Source organism: Lissotriton helveticus, chromosome 2_1, assembly GCF_964261635.1.
Source record: "Lissotriton helveticus chromosome 2_1, aLisHel1.1, whole genome shotgun sequence".
NCBI lineage: Eukaryota > Metazoa > Chordata > Amphibia > Caudata > Salamandridae > Lissotriton > Lissotriton helveticus.
The window spans coordinates 1,897,104,162-1,897,126,253 of record NC_136059.1 but is presented as its reverse complement, the minus strand read 5'-3'; positions in this window follow the sequence as shown (position 1 = coordinate 1,897,126,253).

Genomic DNA, 22,092 nt, shown 5'->3' with positions numbered 1-22,092 from the left:
AGCAGGGTTCACAACTTGAATTCAACTTTGCATCTACACTAGGGACAGTAGGGAATTCACCCTTGATTTATGTAATGCAGAGACAATTGTACTGTATGTGTTCAGATTTTGTTAAAATAAGTGACAAAAATCATTTGTCCATATCTGTGCTGACTACTGCTTTTAATCCACAGTGTAGACAGCAGGGTTCACAACTTGAATTCAGCCTTGCATCTACACTACGGACAGCATGAAATTCAGTCTTGATTTATTTAAGGCTCAGATAATTGTACTCTATGTCCTCAGATTTTGTAAAAGGATACGACAAAAATAATTTCTTGATGTCTGTGCTAACTACTGCCTTCAATCAACAGTGAGGACAGCAGGGTTCACAACTTGAATTCAGCTTTGGACTTACACTACGGACAGCATTGAATTTAGCCTTGATTTATTTTAGGCAGAGACAATTGTACTCTATGTCCTCATATTTTGTTAAAGGATGTAACAAAAAACATTCCTCAATGTCTGTGCTGACTACTGCCTTCGATCTACATTGTGAGGGCTCACGATTCAGGTGGAATGGTGATTGGACATGACGCATTCCAGTAGGCCAGAGACATTGTACCAGTGTGACCCGCCTGAACCACGAATGATTGCAGGGTGCGCACACACTGAGTTCTTCAGGTACCACTAACTCACTGCACCACAGTCATCTCCCTGTGGCCTTATTAAGGCAAAATTCACTAGGCAAAAAACATTGCTGCCAGTGCGGCCCCCCTGGACCACGCATAATTGCAGGCTACGTAAAAGCTCAGCGCCAAAGATACTACTAACTCAGTGCACCATAAATCATCGCAAAGAAGAGTGAACAGTGTTATGTCACAGTCAGGCATGCTATCACTTTTAAATAGAATTTATGCAGAATTCAATCAACACAAGACATTACTCCAATTACTGTGCATCCCCCCTCCACGACCACGCATAAACCAGACCACGCTAAACACCAGACGTACCACTAACTCAGTGCACCATAAATAATTGCCACGAGGCTTTATTAAGGCAAAATTCAGTAGTCAAAAAACATTACCCCCAGTGCGGCCTGCCCGGACCACGCATCATCGCAGGTTACGTACACACTCAGTCCCAAAGGTACTACTAACTCAGTGCACCATAATTCATCACTACGGGGCCGTATTCAGGCAGAATTCAACTGACTCTTCATTCATTATTTGCAGAGTGCAGTACCAAACAAAGTAAAACGTTTATCAAACCCTATACAATATCCCTTTAGTAGCCTTCTTTCAAAAACTTCTTTTATATCAGTTCTGGGTTTAGTTGAAAAACTAAATCCACCTGCAAGTGCAAAGGCACACTCAATGGCAGTCTACACTGCGGACAGCACAGGTCACAACTTGAACTATAATGTCCCTGAAACATACACATTTCAACAATATATTCCATACATGTTTCATCTTTTATTTCAATTGTGATTACAGATAATGAATTCAGCTTGGTATCTACACTACAGACAGTAGGGAATTCAGCCTTGATTTATTTAAGGCAGAGACAAAAAATACTCTTGTGGCACAGCTAGTATGCGCAAGCACCTTTAATCCCTGCATCCTGTGAACTATGCTCACAAAGAATGTAGAACACAGCCCAAAATGTACCTCCACCACTGGCAATACCAAGTACCTCTGGGGCATCACCTTTAACATCGCCACCAGACATACATGCCCAGAAACTTAGAATGCACTGCGTGAAATGCAATAGTTTAATTTGTTATGGGGAGCAATAAGTAGACCTGGTTTGCAGAGCAATTGATAACCATCGATAGTAGTTTTTTTCCCCCTCAAAGTTCATGCAGTGACAGTCCAGTATGCAACAGTCAATGCTTTGAGTACAGATCGCTTGAACCACGCATCATCGCAGGGTGAGCACACGCTGAGCACCAGACGTACCACTAACTCAGTGCACCATAAATAATCGCCAGATGGCCAAATTATATCAAAATTCAGTTGCCAAAAGACATTCTTACCAGTGCGCTCTGCCTGAACCACGCATCATCACAGGCTCCACACAAACCGACCCTACCTTAGTGCACAACAACTCCTGAACCCTTTACGATAGAATCTTTTGAGTATTATTTCATATATAGTGCTCCTACCTTTGTATAGCAGAAGCCATAAACCATTTATGATTGAATATCTGCGTATGATATCATGATTACTATTCTACTTGTTACCTGCAACAACGTATTAAAATGGAGTCGCGCACACGTGCCCGTACCCACTACAACTATCTATCTGTGTCTGTGTATTTATTATGTTTGTAAAATGCTTCTCCTGTGCCCTGCCACATTATATTGTGTTGTAAACAGCATATGCAACCATCTTACCTCTGCCAGTAACAAAAATGTAGATTATATAACTTTCACTTGCTCATTCAACAAATATAAACGTACAAAGTGGATCATTACAATACTGCAAAGAGAGTGTATAGTCAATTTATAAGTGTGTACTATGTCTTGTTTTGTTTTTTGGGGCATATTTATATAGTGCGAAGTCGACCCAAAACTATATCAGCAATTTACATGAGCACGGTATTTACAGTACATTTTCAGGCACGCGTAGATTACATCATTTCTTTACAATAACAGGATGGGGACGCACCTCGAACACTGATTTCCAGCACCAAGTTCAACAGTATACCTGAATGACGACATACGTATATATATTAACTGCCCTTCATGTCCCAAAAACTGCAACCTGAAGCTTTCACAGCCCTGTATTACTACAGCTACAACACTCCACTGAAGGTACAACAAACATTCATATTCGCAGAAATGCGTCATGTCCACCATCTTTTATGTGTGCAACTATGGATAAATATAAGATCAGTGATAGCCCGTACCTTCCATGTTGGCCATGTTGTAGGACTTTAAAGACATAATGACTCTGTTGCGTGTAAGACCCCGGGTGACGGCAGCACTAAAACACAGACAGCCGAATCAGTTGATTTCTCATATAGATCACGACGGAACCACGCCCATAGCTCCGGAGTCATCGTTAACAGCCTCGCGCAGCACTGGCACACATCAGTCCAGCCCACTCCGCTTACGCTACCAAGAAAACACAACAACGTTACATGGCCCAGATTTCCATTGTAGTGATTTCTTACTTCCAGGTCTAGTTGTCAGAACTGCACACACACACTCCCTCATGGTTGGTATACACCCACACCACACCCATCCAGCACATACATCACTACACACGTGACCCTACCAATAAAAAAGACGGGCGCAGGTGCTCTACGCCATTTTAGAGTTGCTCCCATCGCAAGCGCTGTGATGACCTGTCCTAGTGGTTTGGACGCCTCATGTAGGCCTAAACTACAAAACATGGGGGCCCACTACCACTCGCGTGGCCTCTTTGGTCACTGAGTTAGTGGTACCGCAAGGACTGAGCGGGTGAGGAACCTGCGATGAAGATGGGTGCACGAGTATGTCCTTTGCCATAGCGATATCAAGACTCAGCACCAAATATGAGACTTCTTGGTGGCAGAGCAGGACTGCATGATGTATAACATACCCTGTCCATGAAAAGGTGAGCAGTGAGGCCTGGGTGCGCAGCGCATGGAGTAGATGGGGTGCAGTAGACTGGATACAAAAAGGCGACGCAGCGATTTAGGCGTACGCAGTCCTATATACCATATATTATTGCATTTGTATTTTTTTTTCCAATAGCAGGAACATTTTTATAGTCTGTCAAATGTCCGTCGCTCGTGATGATTGAAACCACGGGTATCACTGCGCACCACTTGCTTTCACAACTGAATGGAAAACATAACTGTACAAATAATTGTATTTTTAATGCAGGAGGGAAGGTGTGTCAAAGAGCGATGTTATTCTACTCCACATTAAGATAGTGACAATTACTAATCATAACATCTTTCTTTTACTATCTTTTAGATATAGAGCTTCAGGGTGCACTATGTCCAGGCACGTGGTGGAAGACACACCGGTGACAGAAAGGTGAGCTGTGAATATTATTTTCAGTCACTCTCTCACCCCCTCTCTCCTTTGACAAAGAAATGACGCACAATCTTATCTTCCTTTTTATCTAACAGGTTATGTTTCACAAATTGGCATTCCCCCAACACATCCAAAGCTCAACGTTCGAGGATTCTGCTATGATGCTTGGCCATCGTAACAGTGCCAGAGAAGGCTGCTTCGACACCTGGTGCACCCTCTTTGAATCACGCCAATGGCACAAGGTGAGCAAAGAAGCTTGTTTCCGAAGCAATGAGAAGTCACCTGTGGGCGGAGAGAGTGGGTAGTGTGCAGCAGCTTGACTGCGTAGGACGGCGTAGGAATGTACAATTACCTCCGGGCAGTGAGAATGGATAGGTTGGAACAGTCTGGGTGCGCATTCACCTCCGGACTCTGCGAGTCAATGGTGTGCAACAGTCTGAGTACGCAGTAATGAGAACTCACCGCTATGCTGTGGGAGTGCATGGGGCGCAGTACTTTGGGAGAAAAAGAGCGCACAGACACCACCTTGCAGTGGAAGTTGATGTAATACAGTATCCTGAGTGTCCAAAGGCATAAAGCAGAAATATACTTGTACAATTGTATGTACTCAGCTATTACTAACTCTATACTATTTTTCAGATCACTAAACTTGAGGGTTCTCTATGAACCAGCACGTGCTTGGACACACAACGGAGGCAAAAAGGTGAGCTACGAAGATTTTCTCCAGTATTAACACTACCTCTCCTGCTCCATCTATTACTTTCTCTCTCTCACACTTTCAATGTCGTTTTCTCTCTTTCTCTCCCTCTCGCTCACAATATTTCTCTTTCTCTTTTAAAGTTCTGGACGCTGCTGTCAACTCTCTGCAGATAAATAAATCAAAAGCTGAATTTAATACAGTCTGCAGTGTAGAAACAGACTTTAAGTTGTGAACTCTGTTCGCCACAGTGTTTACACAAGGTAAGCAGAGCGGCCTAGATACACAATGCCTCAAATTAAATAAACGATATTGTCCTGCATAATGACGTGATCTCTCACCTAATTCTGTCTCAACTCTGAATCATTTTAAAGACCTGCTGGTTCATACTGTAAATCTGAAGCACAAGGCACTTCCCTATAGACACCTCTTCAACTTGGGCCTATAAGAGGGATGGGATGTATCAGGCACACTGCAGACGTGCAAATAACCAAATATTGCCAAGTGTTACCTTAATTTGCGATCTTTGACCTCATTCAGTCACATCAATCTAATTTGAAACACTTATTTTCATTTTTGTTTTGCAGGTTACCTACCCTCCTTCCATTGGAGTCCATCTCATATTTTGTTTATTATATTGTTATGTTAAAGTTACATTTCTAGTTATTTATTGTTGTTGTAATAACAGTTAATAAAAAAAGTGTATAGGTCTTCTTTTTCTGACAACATTTCACTATTATTTAGTGTGAAAATCATATGCTTAGAGAAGATTTACCAATTAAAGTAGAAATGATGTTTATTACTAGAAGTATAATACTGTGGCTAACTCTTTACCAGCTCTTTACCAGAGTCTGTAGCTGAGATTAACGGTTCCTATGGAAAATTAAAAAAACTCCAGCACAATAACTGTTTGGATTAGCAACATTGTGTGGTGAACTTGAGACCTGTGCTCACTTAAGTGTTCCATGGACTGTTACTATGGCAACAGGCAGTAGGCAGTTTGGGGGTAGGGTTGAAAGGTACTGGATGTACAGAAACCGTTATATTTACCCAGGATCCTCTACATGACAGAAAGGAAAGCAAACTAAGACGGCAGAACACTGTGTGTAACAGATTTACAAGCCCCTTGCGCCTCTTTCGCATCACTTTTCCCATGTTAAAAGTGACGCAATAGTGGCGCAAGGGACTTATAAATCCGCCCCATGTACATTATGAGCAAAAGAAGTACACAACTCTTCGAATTCTTTATCGATCACAATTAGACAGTGTTGATTCACGATTCACAATGCACTTCACTAAATACTTTGTGCCTATTTAAATGGGAGACCGGATTGTCGACATTACAAAACTTAGGGGTATATTTACAAGGACGCCGTTAAAATTATCGCCGCTTTAACGGCAGCAAACTACAACTAAAACGGCGATTATGGACTTCAAAATCCTTTGTTGTCTTACCAGAAGATTTTTTCAACACTGCTGTTTGCTATGGCAGGGTGAGAGCCAAGGCTCCTGCACCGCCATAAGACTGTGAACTTAACATATCAATCCACTTCGCACATTAAACATGCTTAAGTCTACTTCAGAACAGATGTTAGGATCCGACATAAACCGCAATTAGCGAGAGTTTTGTTATTGGTCCTCAAATCCAGAGCAGCCTTGTAAATACAACGCTGTTGTCATACCTCCCTCTTCCTTTTTATATTGTCATAGGAACGCCTACATTGCAACTCATTGCAGATATGAGGCGAGCCCTTAGCAAACCGGTTGCTAACATGCATTAATGCATCTTAGCGTCGCCTACTAAATAGGACAATATCATTTTCACCGCATGTTTGGCTTTTTTTTTTAAATTGTGGCGAAATGGCACTTGTTAATATGCCCTCAAGGTTGCTATGACACACCGGGAACCTCGACTCCCGCCCTGCCAGAGCAAATAGCAGTGTCCCGGGGTAGACACCCTGAGATACAACAGGAGCCACTCCTGGGGGATGGTGTTCCCCAAGGCTTTCCACTGCTCCAGAATGGAGACCACGCGGCCCCCCTCCCAAAATATAAAATGCCCCAGAGGGTGGTAATCCCCGGGGCTTAGACGGACCTTTTAACTTTCTCACCCCTTTATTTTGTAGCACCGAGGAATGGCGGTCCCCGGGCTACAGGGCCCCTCTGGACCCCCATCAAATGTAATATTTTAGACCCCGGGATTTGGCCCTCGCAGGTAGCTAACTTTTAAAGAAGCACAGAAGCCAGCGCTTCGTTTATATTTTTATTACGGCGGATCCATGCAGCCAGTGCACATTTCTCTGTTTTTTCAACAAAAAAAATGTTTTTGGGGCCCTAGGGGTCCTTCTAAGACCCGCTAAGCAGGTCTATATGATCAAAATATTTCTTACCTGCCCCCTTTATACTTTTTGAACACTTGTCCCACTAATTTCTAGATCCTCACTTGTACCGAGGCACAAAATGGCTGCCAACACTTCCTGGTTTCGAATGTTGACAACCACTTGAAAGCCAATTAGCATTCAGCGTGTTATCGGGACGGTGAGCTTAGAGTGCGCGCAAGATGCGCGGATCCACCGAGGCCATAGGTATATATGAGCTTTTAATTGTAATTTTCTCAGGAACTAGTGAACAGATTTACACCATTTAAGCAAAAGGCATGAGTCTGAACCAATGACTACCACTTTGCCAAATTTGGTGTAATTCCGTTCAGCCGTTGGACTGTAGCCGCGATATACGGTTCCTATGGAAAATTGCATGGGGAAAACACATTTTGGGACCCCCTTTTTTCTTGGCCCCCGCTTCAAAGGCAATTTTTTTGACCCCAAGATTTCTCCTTTCCACGTAGCTAATTTTTAAACAAGCACAGGAGCCCGTGCTTCATTTTTAGTTTTTTTTACAGCGTATCCATGCACTCAGTGCACATTTCTCTGTTTAAAAAAAAAAAAATCTTTTTGGGGCCCTAGGGGTTCTTGTAGGACCCCCTGAGCAGGTCTAGAGGATCAAAATATTTCTTACCTGCCTCCTTTATACGTTTTGAACACTTGTTCCACTAATTTTTAAATCCTCCTACCGAGGCACAAAATGGCTGCCAACACTTCCTGGTTTTGAATGTTGACAACCACTTGACAGCCAATCAGTATTCAGCCCGCGATCGGGAAGGTGTGCTTATAATCCAAGCAAGATTCGCAGATCCACCGAGGCCATAGATATATATATATACTTTTCATTGTAATTTTCCCAGAAACTAGTGAACGGATTTACACCATTTAAGCAAAAGGCACGAGTCTGAACCAAGGACTACCACTTTGCCAAATTTGGTGTACTTCCGTTCAGCAATTCGGGCTGTAGCCGCGATGAACGGTACCTATGGAACATTGTATGGGGAAAAAACATTTTGGCACCCCCCTTTTTTCTCAGCCGCCGCATCACGAATCACCCCAAGACTTTCAGGATAGGAGCGGACCGGAGCACCCCACCAGTATTGAAAATTTTGCGAAGATTCGTTAACCGGCGCCAAAGTTAATCCAAATAGAATGTTGCGGATTTTCCTATGGAAAATAGGTCCTAACTATAACTACCTACTGGCGACCAGTAGGTAATACGTACATATATATATGTATTTATAGATGCATATATCTATATGTATATATATATATGTAAACATACATATACATATGGCATATTTATATAAATGCAGTTATAAATACATGCATACAGATGCATATGTAAATACATACATATGCATATGTAAATACATACATATGCATATATGCATATATGTTTTAAAATAAACATATATATATATATATATATATATACACATGGATATATATATATATATATATATATATATACACATGGATATATATATATATATATTCACTGAAAAAACCATAGGTTAGAGACCATATATAGTTAGGAATTAGCATTTAAAAAACCTTGAAAATTCACTGAAAAAACCATAGGTTAGAGACCATATATAGTTAGGAATTAGCATTTAAAAAACCTTGAAAATTCACTGAAAAAACCATAGGTTATAGACCATATATAGTTAGGGCTTAGCATTTAAACAACCTTATTTTACTCACACAAAACCATTGAAATTCCATATATAGTTAGTTGCACTAACTATATATCGCGCACCCGCAATCCACTGCTGATGATGTCACATATTACATCATTCATGACATGGTCAGTGACATCACTGATGACATCACTGATGACATCTCAAATGACATCACTGATGACATCACTGATGACAACATCCAGTGTCTGTATGTTTCTGTAAACTTTAAATATGTCTTACATATTGAAGAATGAGTGGATGAATAAGTGTCTGGATGAAGGATTCAGTAGGTGCATGACTGACTGTATGAGTGAGTGATTAAATGTGTCTCACTGAGTGCATGGGTTAGTGACTAAACTGTCTTAATTTGTGCATCATTATTTGTATTGTTCTGTAAACTGCTGCATGTGTTGATCAGTAGCTATATGAGTAACTATATGGGTTATTGATTGGTTGCCCAATTATTTGTATGGGAGACTGAGTGTGTGTGTGGCTGGCTGGGAGGTGCGTGACTCTGTGCAGATCAATGTGTACTTGTATCAATGATTGTATAAGAGAGTAAGTATGTGTTAGTATATGTTTGAAAATGTTATGTGCTCTATGTTTAACTGTATAGATTAGAAAATGGAAGTGTGATTGATTCTTTACAGGACTGACTAGGTGTGTAAGTAACTCCATGGGTGAGTGGCAGAGTGTGATTGTCTGTATAGGTGTATGAGTGCATATGATAGTGTTGTAAAGATGAGTCATTGTATGTATGAATGATTGTATGGGTGAATGAGTGAATGTGTGTGTAGAAGTAGGAATCAGTGAGTGCGTATGTAGTAACTAGTATTGGTGTGTCAATGGTTTCAAAAATTATACTCATATTTAACACTGGGTGTAACAGAGGTTATATTAAAGTGTGAGGAGATGCATTTTATTGTCACATGAATGATATCATAAGTGATGTGATCATTGATGTCAAATGAGATGTCATCAGTGATGTCATCAGTGATGTCATTTGAGATGTCATCAGTGATGTCATCAGTGATGTCACTGACCATGTCATGAATGATGTAATATGTGACATCATCAGCAGTGGATTGCGGGTGCGCGATATATAGTTAGTGCAACTAACTATATATGGAATTTCAATGGTTTTGTGTGAGTAAAATAAGGTTGTTTAAATGCTAAGCCCTAACTATATATGGTCTATAACCTATGGTTTTTTCAGTGAATTTTCAAGGTTTTTTAAATGCTAATTCCTAACTATATATGGTCTCTAACCTATGGTTTTTTCAGTGAATTTTCAAGGTTTTTTAAATGCTAATTCCTAACTATATATGGTCTCTAACCTATGGTTTTTTCAGTGACTTTCAATGGTTTTTTAATAGCAAATATCATAAGCTGTCGAATGTCAAGTACGTGGTAAGTAAAAACATTTTCGTGTTTATGCACACTGATCTGCTTTGAATGCTGCCCCCCCCTACCCATCATTTCTATTAGGAGTACTCTCTCTTTGCAGTTAGTGAAGGGTAGTTAACGCAGGCCTGTGCCCCTGTTGTAATCCGTCGTGCCTGCTTCTCTCTCCATTTGATTGATTGTTATCCAAGCATTTACTGTTTTAGAATTGGTTCTCTTTGGTTCATTCTCTATTTACAAACAAGCACAGAGTCGCAATACTCTGTTTAGTCTTTGCAGATAGCGAAAAATCGTGTAAAAAAACAAAAGGAATCGAGCAAAATCAGTAGGCCACTAATGGGATCTCTTTTTGACCTCTCTAAAATAGAAACATTAGGAACAACCCCTCATGACAAACACGAAACTATTGAGATGAACTGAACTCCACACCATGATGGCTGCAATACAGCTCGGCTCCGCCACCCACCCCGCCCAAAATAACGATAAACTCTATGCAAATATTACAAATATATACAACACACCAGCAAAGTAACAGGGTAAAACATTTTATTAAACAACTATTTACATAACTATTTTATACTTTTTGATGCCCGATCCGGCTAGCTCAATCGATCGAGCATGAAACTCATGCACACTGATGGTTCAAAGTTTTGAGGAGTGCTTGTAACACTGTCTGAAGCCTATTTGCACTTGCTTCAGCTTCACTATTGTCAAAGTAAAGTGGGGACTGTTTGAGGACGTGACTGCATTTGTGAACAATGTAATGCGGTGCCACCCTGAACCGCTTGACGGAGGCCCCCGAGGGACGGTGTGATGGCGCGGACTCGGAGGGGGCGCTTGGCTCCGGCTCCCTCCCCAAGTCGTGTTCTCCTGGTGTAGCCTGAGATCGCCCCTGACATAGGTGGCCGGCTCCCGGGATCAAGCGGAACTTTTTGCCTTTTGGTAACTCTTCCATTCTTGACCTTGTCCCACAATCCGTTTCACCTAAAGACACGCTGTAGTGGGGCGCCCCTTTACCATTTCAGTTACCATTCCGCCCGCATTTGCTACACTGTGCCTCTTCCGCTATTCAGCTGTTTACCGCCCCCTCTTTCGACTACAGCGTCTCGCTCACCATGTAGTTGAGTTGCTCCCGCTCTTGCGGTGCAGCGATAGCCGGCTGCCACAGTACTCTCAAAATGGCGGCTGGCTCTTCAGATTTGGGCGTGGTCCACTAAAATTGCCCTGCGACACCTTGGAACTCGGACGCTTGTCTGCTAGAGATTGGGCTCCATTCTCGAAAGCGTCCCCTCAGCCTTGAAGATTCTACAAAAGTCTTGGGGGCCCCCGACTCCCGCAGGCTTCTGGTGGAGAGGGGCTAGCATTATTGCTCGTCGAATGGCCACGACGGAGCTACGAAATGGTGGTGCTCTCATGCTAACGCCAGCTTCAGTCTGAAACATCCAGAAACACTGTAGACTACCAATTCGATCAGTTCCGGTAGCGCCCCAACGTGACCCGGTAGAGAAGAACTAGCCCTCCCCTCTTTCACTGATGGTTCTTGTTGCCTGTCCCTTCTGTTGTCATTTAACAGAACTATTTAGCCTGCTGAAAGGGGTTGTGTTCCGACCGCTGGTTGGTGGAGACATTTTGACTATATTCTAGACCTGCGTTGTCGCGTAATGCGTCATATGACGCGCCGCGTTAGCGCATCCGGAAGCGATCCGGGGCGCGACGCGCAGCGCGTAACGTAAGCTACAGGTCATATGACTTGTTAATAAAACTTTTCATTGGTTCATTTTACTTTTCTTATTCTAATGATGCTTTCGAACATTATTTTTTCTTTAATATATGTTATAATGTTCCAGGGTAATGTACTTTCCCGGAAAATTTACAACTGTCCTGCAAGTAAAATATATTCCTTTTTCGAGAAAAAGGGCGTTTCTTCGTCCCATGACGGAGCCGTTGAGCAAAAGAGGGTCGGCCTGCTGTCTTAGTCGCCGATACGCCTGAATATCAGATTCTTATCGATCACTTTATGTTGCAGGAGTAGAAAACACAACAGCCCTTGACCATTTATCTTTACTGCGTTCCTGCGTATTATACCTTTTACCCTTCATGTAATTGGACTGCTTTATTTCACTTGCCTTTTACTGATTCGAAAACAGTGACTATTATTAAAAACTTTACCAATGTATATACTACTACCATGTTTTCTTTTAAAAACCTTTATTGTGAAAATGTCATTATACAAATACGGGCCTATAACCACGTGGGCCGGCCACGGAGCAAACTGTAATCGTATATGATGAGTAGACATTTACACTGTAGAGGAACGTAACGGGCGGGCCATTAGGTTGCAAGAACTAAAGTGTCTAACAGTTGTGGAATCGGTGGACGTACATTTTATAATTAAAATACGACAGGGCCACTTACAATAAAATTATCTAGATATACATTTGCGGGCAAGTACCATGGGTGACGTTAATTCGAACTTTCAATAGTACAGTAATCAATAACACATCAGAACTTAATATCAATAGGGATATCGAAATATTCAATCTATTCTCGTCCCCGCCCGCCATGTGCTTCAAAACTGCATACGTATCTCGTGATATCAAGGTTGTGCAACCAGTACACAACAAGGAGTTACGAGTCCCATTTATTCCGGCGCCATTTTGGACAAGGACGGGCAGGTCCAGGATATAGTCAAAATGTCTCTACCAACCATCGACTATGATGATGTTCATATGCTGTATTTATTAGAGTAACACTCATCTGTCCACATGAAATTAATTTGCCACCATCTAAACATGTCATTTTAATCTTTCCAAAGTTCTTCTAAATATTTGGGACCGTTTCCCTTGCCTCTGATGCTGTCAGTGCCACTTCTTTGATGAATGTACTGGCAGGTCGGGGGTTCTCCTCCAAATCTCTCTTTTATACAGCACTATAATTAATCGGTGCCACCTCTCCATATGACGATGCATGGTATAGTTACCATAACTATATTTTATTTTTCGGTTCCTCTGGAGAGTACATCGTGGCAGATGAAGCGTGTAACGTACCGGGCATTTACATTTTTTTGCATGTAGAGGAAAGGAAAAAAAATTCGAGCGTCCAAGTTCTAAGGTGTCCCAGGGCCATTTTAGTGGACCAGGCCCAAATCCAAAGAACAGGCCGCCATTTTGAGAGTCCTCTTGCAGCCGCCTGTCGCTGTAGCATCAAGAGCGGCCAAAACTCAGCTGAATGGCAACTGAAATGGTAAAGGGGCGCCCCACTACAGCAGACGAGCCTCCACCTAGGAAGGCCCGTTCACGCCGCCTTCCCCCCCCCCCTTCGGGCACCCCACGCCGTTATTCAGAGCAGGATTGTAGGATGGCCACACCAGTACGGCAACTTGCTAGACACCACCTCGGTGCCTACCGAATCTCAGCGCCTTGTGGTGTCTTCTATTCAGAAAACATTGTTGTGCTGCCTTCGACCTATTCGCCGCAAGTGCGCACGCAACTCAGCTGCATAGCTTGCTAGACACCACCTCGGTGCTAACCGAATCTCAGCGCCTTGTGGTGTCTTCTATTCCAAAAATATTGTTGCGCTGCCTTTGGCCCCATTCGCACATCGGTCCGCTACTGACGCCATCTCACAGGCCAACGGGGCGCCCCACGCCGACTTTCAGCATTGTAGGATGGCCACACCAGTGCGACAACTTACTAGACACCACCTCGGTGCCATCCGGATCTTGGCATCTCAGCGCCTTGTGGTGTCTTCTATTCAGAAAATATTGTTGCGCTGCCTTTGGCCCCATTCGCACATCGGTCCGCTACTGACGCCATCTCACAGGCCAACGGGGCGCCCCACGCCGACTTTCAGCATTGTAGGATGGCCACACCAGTGCAACTTACTAGACACCACCTCGGTGCCATCCGGATCTTGGCATCTCAGCGCCTTGTGGTGTCTTCTATTCAGAAAATATTGTTGCGCTGCCTTTGGCCCCATTCGCACATCGGTCCGCTACTGCCGCCATCTCACAGGCCAACGGGGCGCCCCACGCCGACTTTCAGCATTGTAGGATGGCCACACCAGTGCGACAACTTGCTGGACACCACCTCGATGCCATCCGGATCTTGGCGCTTTGTGCTGCCTTCGGCCTGTTCGCACATCGGTCCGCTACTGACGCCATCTCACAGGCCAACGGGGCGCCCCACGCCGACTTTCAGCATTGTAGGATGGCCACACCAGTGCAACTTACTAGACACCACCTCGGTGCCATCCGGATCTTGGCGCATTGTGCTGCCTTCGGCCTATTCGCACATCGGTCCGCTACTGACGCCATCTCACAGGCCAACGGGGCGCCCCACGCCGACTTTCAGCATTGTAGGATGGCCACACCAGTGCAACTTACTAGACACCACCTCGGTGCCATCCGGATCTTGGCGTGTTGTGCTGCCTTCGGCCTATTCGCACATCAGTCCGCTACTGCCGCCATCTCACAGGCCAACGGGGCGCCCCACGCCGACTTTCAGCATTGTAGGATGGCCACACGAGTGCGACAACTTGCTGGACACCACCTCGGTGCCATCCGGATCTTGGCGCGTTGTGCTGCCTTCGGCCTATTCGCACATCGGTCCGCTACTGACGCCATCTCACAGGCCAACGGGGCGCCCCACGCCGACTTTCAGCATTGTAGGATGGCCACACCAGTGCAACTTACTAGACACCACCTCGGTGCCCTCCGGATCTTGGCGCGTTGTGCTGCCTTCGGCCTATTCGCACATCGGTCCGCTACTGACGCCATCTCACAGGCCAACGGGGCGCCCCACGCCGACTTTCAGCATTGTAGGATGGCCACACCAGTGCGACAACTTGCTGGACACCACCTCGGTTCCATCCGGATCTTGGCGCGTTGTGCTGCCTTCGGCCTATTCGCACATCGGTCCGCTACTGACGCCATCTCACAGGCCAACGGGGCGCCCCACGCCGACTTTCAGCATTGTAGGATGGCCACACCAGTGCAACTTACTAGACACCACCTCGGTGCCATCCGGATCTTGGCATCTCAGCGCCTTGTGGTGTCTTCTATTCAGAAAATATTGTTGCGCTGCCTTTGGCCCCATTCGCACATCGGTCCGCTACTGCCGCCATCTCACAGGCCAACGGGGCGCCCCACGCCGACTTTCAGCATTGTAGGATGGCCACACCAGTGCGACAACTTGCTGGACACCACCTCGGTGCCATCCGGATCTTGGCGCTTTGTGCTGCCTTCGGCCTGTTCGCACATCGGTCCGCTACTGACGCCATCTCACAGGCCAATGGGGCGCCCCACGCCGACTTTCAGCATTGTAGGATGGCCACACCAGTGCAACTTACTAGACACCACCTCGGTGCCATCCGGATCTTGGCGCATTGTGCTGCCTTCGGCCTATTCGCACATCGGTCCGCTACTGACGCCATCTCACAGGCCAACGGGGCGCCCCACGCCGACTTTCAGCATTGTAGGATGGCCACACCAGTGCAACTTACTAGACACCACCTCGGTGCCATCCGGATCTTGGCGTGTTGTGCTGCCTTCGGCCTATTCGCACATCGGTCCGCTACTGCCGCCATCTCACAGGCCAACGGGGCGCCCCACGCCGACTTTCAGCATTGTAGGATGGCCACACCAGTGCGACAACTTGCTGGACACCACCTCGGTGCCATCCGGATCTTGGTGCGTTGTGATGCCTTCGGCCTATTCGCACATCGGTCCGCTACTGACGCCATCTCACAGGCCAACGGGGCGCCCCACGCCGACTTTCAGCATTGTAGGATGGCCACACCAGTGCAACTTACTAGACACCACCTCGGTGCCCTCCGGATCTTGGCGCGTTGTGCTGCCTTCGGCCTATTCGCACATCGGTCCGCTACTGACGCCATCTCACAGGCCAACGGGGCGCCCCACGCCGACTTTCAGCATTGTAGGATGGCCACACCAGTGCGACAACTTGCTGGACACCACCTCGGTTCCATCCGGATCTTGGCGCGTTGTGCTGCCTTCGGACTATTCGCACATCGGTCCGCTACTGACGCCATCTCACAGGCCAACGGGGCGCCCCACACCGACTTTCAGCATTGTAGGATGGCCACACCAGTGCAACTTACTAGACACCACCTCGGTGCCATCCGGATCTTGGCGCGTTGTGCTGCCTTCGGCCTATTCGCACATCGGTCCGCTACTGACGCCATCTCACAGGCCAACGGGGCGCCCCACGCCGACTTTCAGCATTGTAGGATGGCCACACCAGTGCGACAACTTGCTGGACACCACCTCGGTGCCATCCGGATCTTGGCGCGTTGTGCTGCCTTCGGCCTATTCGCACATCGGTCCGCTACTGACGCCGCCTCACGTGCCAACGGATTTTCTATGCTTTTTATACCCTATGCCGCATAACAGGTCATGTGACTTGTTTATAAAACTTTTCATTGGTTCATTTTACTTTTGGTTTCCTAATGATGGAAGGCTTGATCATATGACCTAAAAATAACACTTTTCATTGGATGAAAACTATTTTTTTTCCCAAACGATGAAAGCCCCACCTTGTTTCTGGATGTTTCAGACTGAAGCTGGCGTCAGCATGAAAGCACCACCATCTCGTGGCTCCGTCGTAGTCATTCCGCGAGCAATCATGGCAGCCGCTCCCCACCGGAAGCCTACAGGAGTCGGGGGCCCCCAAGACTTTTGTAGAATCCTCAAGGCGGAGGGGACGCTTTCGAGAATGGGGTCCAAGACCTAGCAGACAAGCGTCCGATTTCCAAGGTGTCCCAGGGCCATTTCAGTGGACCAGGCCCAAAAAGGAAAGAGCCTGCCGCCATTTTGAGAGTCCTGTGACAGCCGCCTATCGCTGCACCGCAAGAGTGGGCACAACTCAGCTGAATTGCGGATTTTGACACAGTGGACCAAAAGCGGACGGAATGGCAACTGAAACGGTAAAGGGGCGTCCCACTACAGCAGACGAGGCTCCACCTGGGGAGGCCCGTTCACGCCACCTCCCCCCCCCCCGGGGCGCCCCACGCCGTTATTCGGAGGGCAGCAACTCAGCTGAATTGCGGATTTTGACACAGTGGACCAAAAGCGGACGGAATGGCAACTGAAACGGTAAAGGGGCGCCCCACTACAGCAGACGAGGCTCCACCTGGGGAGGCCCGTTCACGCCGCCTCCCCCCCCCCCCCCGGGGCGCCCCACGCCGTTATTCGGAGGGCGGCAACTTACTGGACATCACCTTGGTGCCATCGTTCTGCTGCCTTGGAACTATTCGCACAACAGACCGCTACTGATGACCCACCCCCCGCGACGCCCCACGCCGGATACCGAAATCAGTGCGGCACCCAGGCAACATCACCTGGGTGCCGTCCAGAAATCTGGACGTTGTGCTGCCTTGGGACTATTCGCACAACCGACCGCTACTTCCTTCTTTTTCCCTAAAAATGTTTAAATGTTTTTACTGTTTTTGTTTTGTTGTATATATTTATAAGTTATTAAAGTTTTATAATCCTACTACTTTGTTGGAGTGCTATATATTTTTAATGTGACACATAATTGTAAAAACTTTGATGTACAAAGAGTCATCCCTGGAATCTTCCGCTTCAGGCTCGGTCCCCTCCCCAATCACAATACAGGATGGTTTTCAGATAGTAGGAACGCGTGTGGTGTGACGGATCTCATCGGGTGTGGGCCTTGATCTACTATAACTCCTTTGAAGAGGGGTAATTCTTTACAGCTGGGGCCATAAACTACATCCGCAGGGCTAGCTGATAGCCTGGGACCGGCCTGGACAATCGGACACAGAGGAAGAGGAGTGTCAGAGGGTGCGGTAGTGAATAGGGCGAAAGGGAGGTGTCGGGCGGGCACAGGGTGTGATTCTCAGGGAAGAGCAGCGCAGATGGGGGGAGGTTTATTGCCCATGCATAAGACAGAGAGCGGGGGTGACCAGTGCCTGGGGGAGATGCTTGCGAGGGTGGGGAGCCATGCTAAGGATCGACAGCGTGCAGAGAGTGGGTCTGGTCAAGTCATCTAAAATGGCTGCCGTGCACGACAAAAGTGTGGCATTTGAAAAAAGGCAAGATGGCGCAGACAATGTTTTTCAACACTTCCTGATTTCCTTCGAATCGAACGTTAACAGACGTTGGGGCATATTACCAAAGTTAAGCGATATTTATCCCTAACGATGCTTAGCAACGAATTTTTTACCGCTAAGCATCGTCAGAAATTATCGCAGATAAACCTTGCTATTATCAAGGTTTATCGCAAATGCGATAAAAAACGGCCGCAATGCATTAATATCGCTGAAAAGTCAGCGATATTCATGCATTACCGAGCTAATGCTCCTAGCCATGTTATCCACCTCCCATTGGATAACATGGCTAAGAACTGCTCAGGGCAGGTGTTACTTTTTGGAGATATTCACGCTTAGCGCGAATATCTCCAAAAGTTGGTAATAGGAGATAGCGATGTTAGCGACTGTTTCCAGTCGCTAACATCTTGGCATGCCCACTTTTCATTGCATTAGTGATAAATATCACTGACATGCAAAGTGGGGCCCAAGATGGTCGCTATCTCCTACTAGCGGTCGCTAACTGGTGTTAGCGACAGCTAGGTAATACGGAGATAATTTTATCTCTGCTTTCTTGGCTTTTAAAGCCAAAAAAGCGGAGATAAACCCCCTTGATAATATGCCCTGTTATCTCTCCCACACTACCGGTCCCCCTGGGCTTAAACGCCGAGATGGTAGGGACTGCATCCCGTGAAGATAGGCCGAGACGTCACTCAGCAGAAAAAAAAGTTTAAAAAAAGTCTATAAACATACAATAAGTTAAAAGTCAATCATTCTTCATTCCTTGCAGTACGCTCCCCAGTCCGCTTCCCGTTACGCTAACCGGGCGCACCCCACCAAAAAAACGGAGGATCTACTATGCCCCCTTATGGTCATTTGCCCCTTCGCTTTGGCCTCCTCTTGTCTCTCGATCCTACCAAAAGACAAGATGGCGGCCGCTACGGACTGTTTGGAATGTTTACAGACGCCGGAGAACCAATCAGCTTCGCTTCACAAAGCTCCGTAACGCGAAAAGTACGCGAACTGGAGCGCTGCCCGTTCCGCTGTTACAGATATATATCTTTTTTTGAACGTTAATTTCTCAAAATCCACTGGAGCATATATATTGAGACCTAGCAAAGGCACATCGGGCTACCAGTCCCTACAATTTTGCCAAGTTTCGTGCAAATCCATTCAGCCGTTCGATTAATATATTTTTTTTTTTTTTTGCCCCGCGGGGCCCTTTTAAAACCTCCACATCAAACCTAGGGGGTCAGGGAGGATCTACTATGCCCCCTTATGGTCATTTTCCCCTTCGCTTTGGCCTCCTCTTGTCTCTCGATCCTACCGAGAGACAAGATGGCGGCCGCTACGGACTGTTTGGAATGTTTACAGACGCCGGAGAACCAATCAGCTTCGCTTCACAAAGCTCCGTAACGCGAAAAGTACGCGAACTGGAGCGCTGCCCGGTCCGCTGTTACAGATATATATCTTTTTTTGAACGTTAATTTCTCAAAATCCACTGGAGCACGTATATTGAGACCTAGCAAAGGCACATCGGGCTACCAGTCCCTACAATTTTGCCAAGTTTCGTGCAAATCCATTCAGCCGTTCGGGCTAAAAGTGAGGCCAACCACCCTATGGAAAACTCAATGTTAAAAACACGTTTTGGGACCCCCCTTTTTTCTCGTCCACAAACGCCAAAGTTATTAGACATAGAATTTTCAAAAATCCCATAGAGAAAAAATCCTAACTATATATACCTACTGGCGACCGCCAGTAGGTAATATATATATATATATATATATATATATATATATATATATATATATATATATATATATATATATATATATATATATATATATATATATATTCCATATATAGTTAGTTGTACTAACTATATATCACGCACCCGCAATCCACTGCTGATCATGTCACATATTACATCATTCATGACATGGTCAGTGACATCACTGATGACATCACTGATGACATCTCAAATGACATCACTGATGACATCACTGATGACATCTCAAATGACATCACTGATGACATCACTGATAAAATCTCATTTGACATTACTGATCACATCACTGATGACATCATTCATGTGATAATACGATGAACCTCTTCAGACTCTAATATAAACTTAGATACACTCAGTGTAAACAGACACTCACAGACTGTCACTCATCCATGGAGTTACTTACACACCTAGTCAGTCATGCAAAGAATCAATCACAGCTCCATTTTCACAACTATACAGTTATACACACCTTACTTATTCAAACATATACTAAAACATATTTACTCACTTATACAATCCTGGATACAAGAGCACAATGATCCATACAGCCACTCACACATTCACTGGCTCTTATGCACAGTTATTTATATATGTCAACTCTCACATGTACTGTATTTTACATATGTACTTACTTTGACATGTAGCACTGAGATATCTATTCACTCACCAATACAGTCATGCACACAGTCAACCACCCATACAGCTGTTTCCACATGCACTTTTGAACCCATACATCTATGCACAGAGTCATACACCTCCCAGCCACCCACACACACTCTCAGTCTCCCATACAAATGCTTGGGCAACCAATCAATAACCCATATAGTTACTCATATAGCTACTGATCAACACATGAAGCAGTTTACAGAACAACAGACATAATGATGCACAAATTAAGACAGTTTAGTCACTAACCCATGCACTCAGTGAGACACATTTAACCACTCACTCATACAGTCAGTCATGCACCTACTAAATCCTTCATCCAGACACTTATACATCCACTCATTCTTCAATATGTAAGACATATTTTAACTTTACAGAAAAATACAGTCACTGGATGTTGTCATCAGTGATGTCATCAGTGATGTCATTTGAGATGTCATCAGTGATGTCATCAGTGATGTCACTGACCATGTCATGAATGATGTAATATGTGACATGATCAGCAGTGGATTGCGGGTGCGTGATATATAGTTAGTACAACTAACTATATATGGAATTTCAATGGTTTTGTGTGAGTAAAAGAAGGTTTTTAAATGCTAATTCCTAACTATATATGGTGTATAACCTATGGTTTTTTCAGTGAATTTTCAAGGTTTTGTAAATGCAAATTCCTAACTATATATGGTCTATAACCTATGGTTTTTTCAGTGAATTTCATTGGTTTTTTAAAAGCTAATATCTATAGCTGTAAAATGTATTCTTCTTTAAATACAAAAATATATTTTATATGTTTATTAATAATTTTTTTTAAATATTTTTTTTGTTTCGCTCCCGGTCCGCGAACCGGGAAGCTTTCCGTTAGCTCAAATTGATGCAGCGACCCGGTCCGCGAACCGGTAAGAAATCAACATAGTGACGGTATCGCGTTGCCGCGTAATGCGTCTTATGACGTACTGCGTTAGCGCACCCGGAAGTGCCCCGGGGCGCGGACCGAGGCGCGAAACGCAGCTCCCCGGAAGCGATCCGCGGCGCGTCGCGAAAGCGCGACGTATCGCGTTGCCGCGAAATGCGTCTTGTGACGTATCGCGTTAGCGCACCCGGAAGTGTCCCGGGGCGCGGACCGAGGCGCGAAGCGGAGCAACCCGGAAGCTAACCGGGGAGCGTTCCGCAGCGCGTAACATGAGCGTGAGAGGTCATGTGACTTGTTAATAAAACTTTTCATTGGTTCATTTCACTTTTGGTTTCATAATGATGGAAGGCTAGGTCAGGTGACCTAAAAATAACACTTTTCATTGGTTGAGAAGTATTGTTTTTCCCAAATGATGAAAACCCCTCCTTCTTTCCTCACTCTGACTTTCATCATTGTGAGAGGAAGACCTATTTTGCTT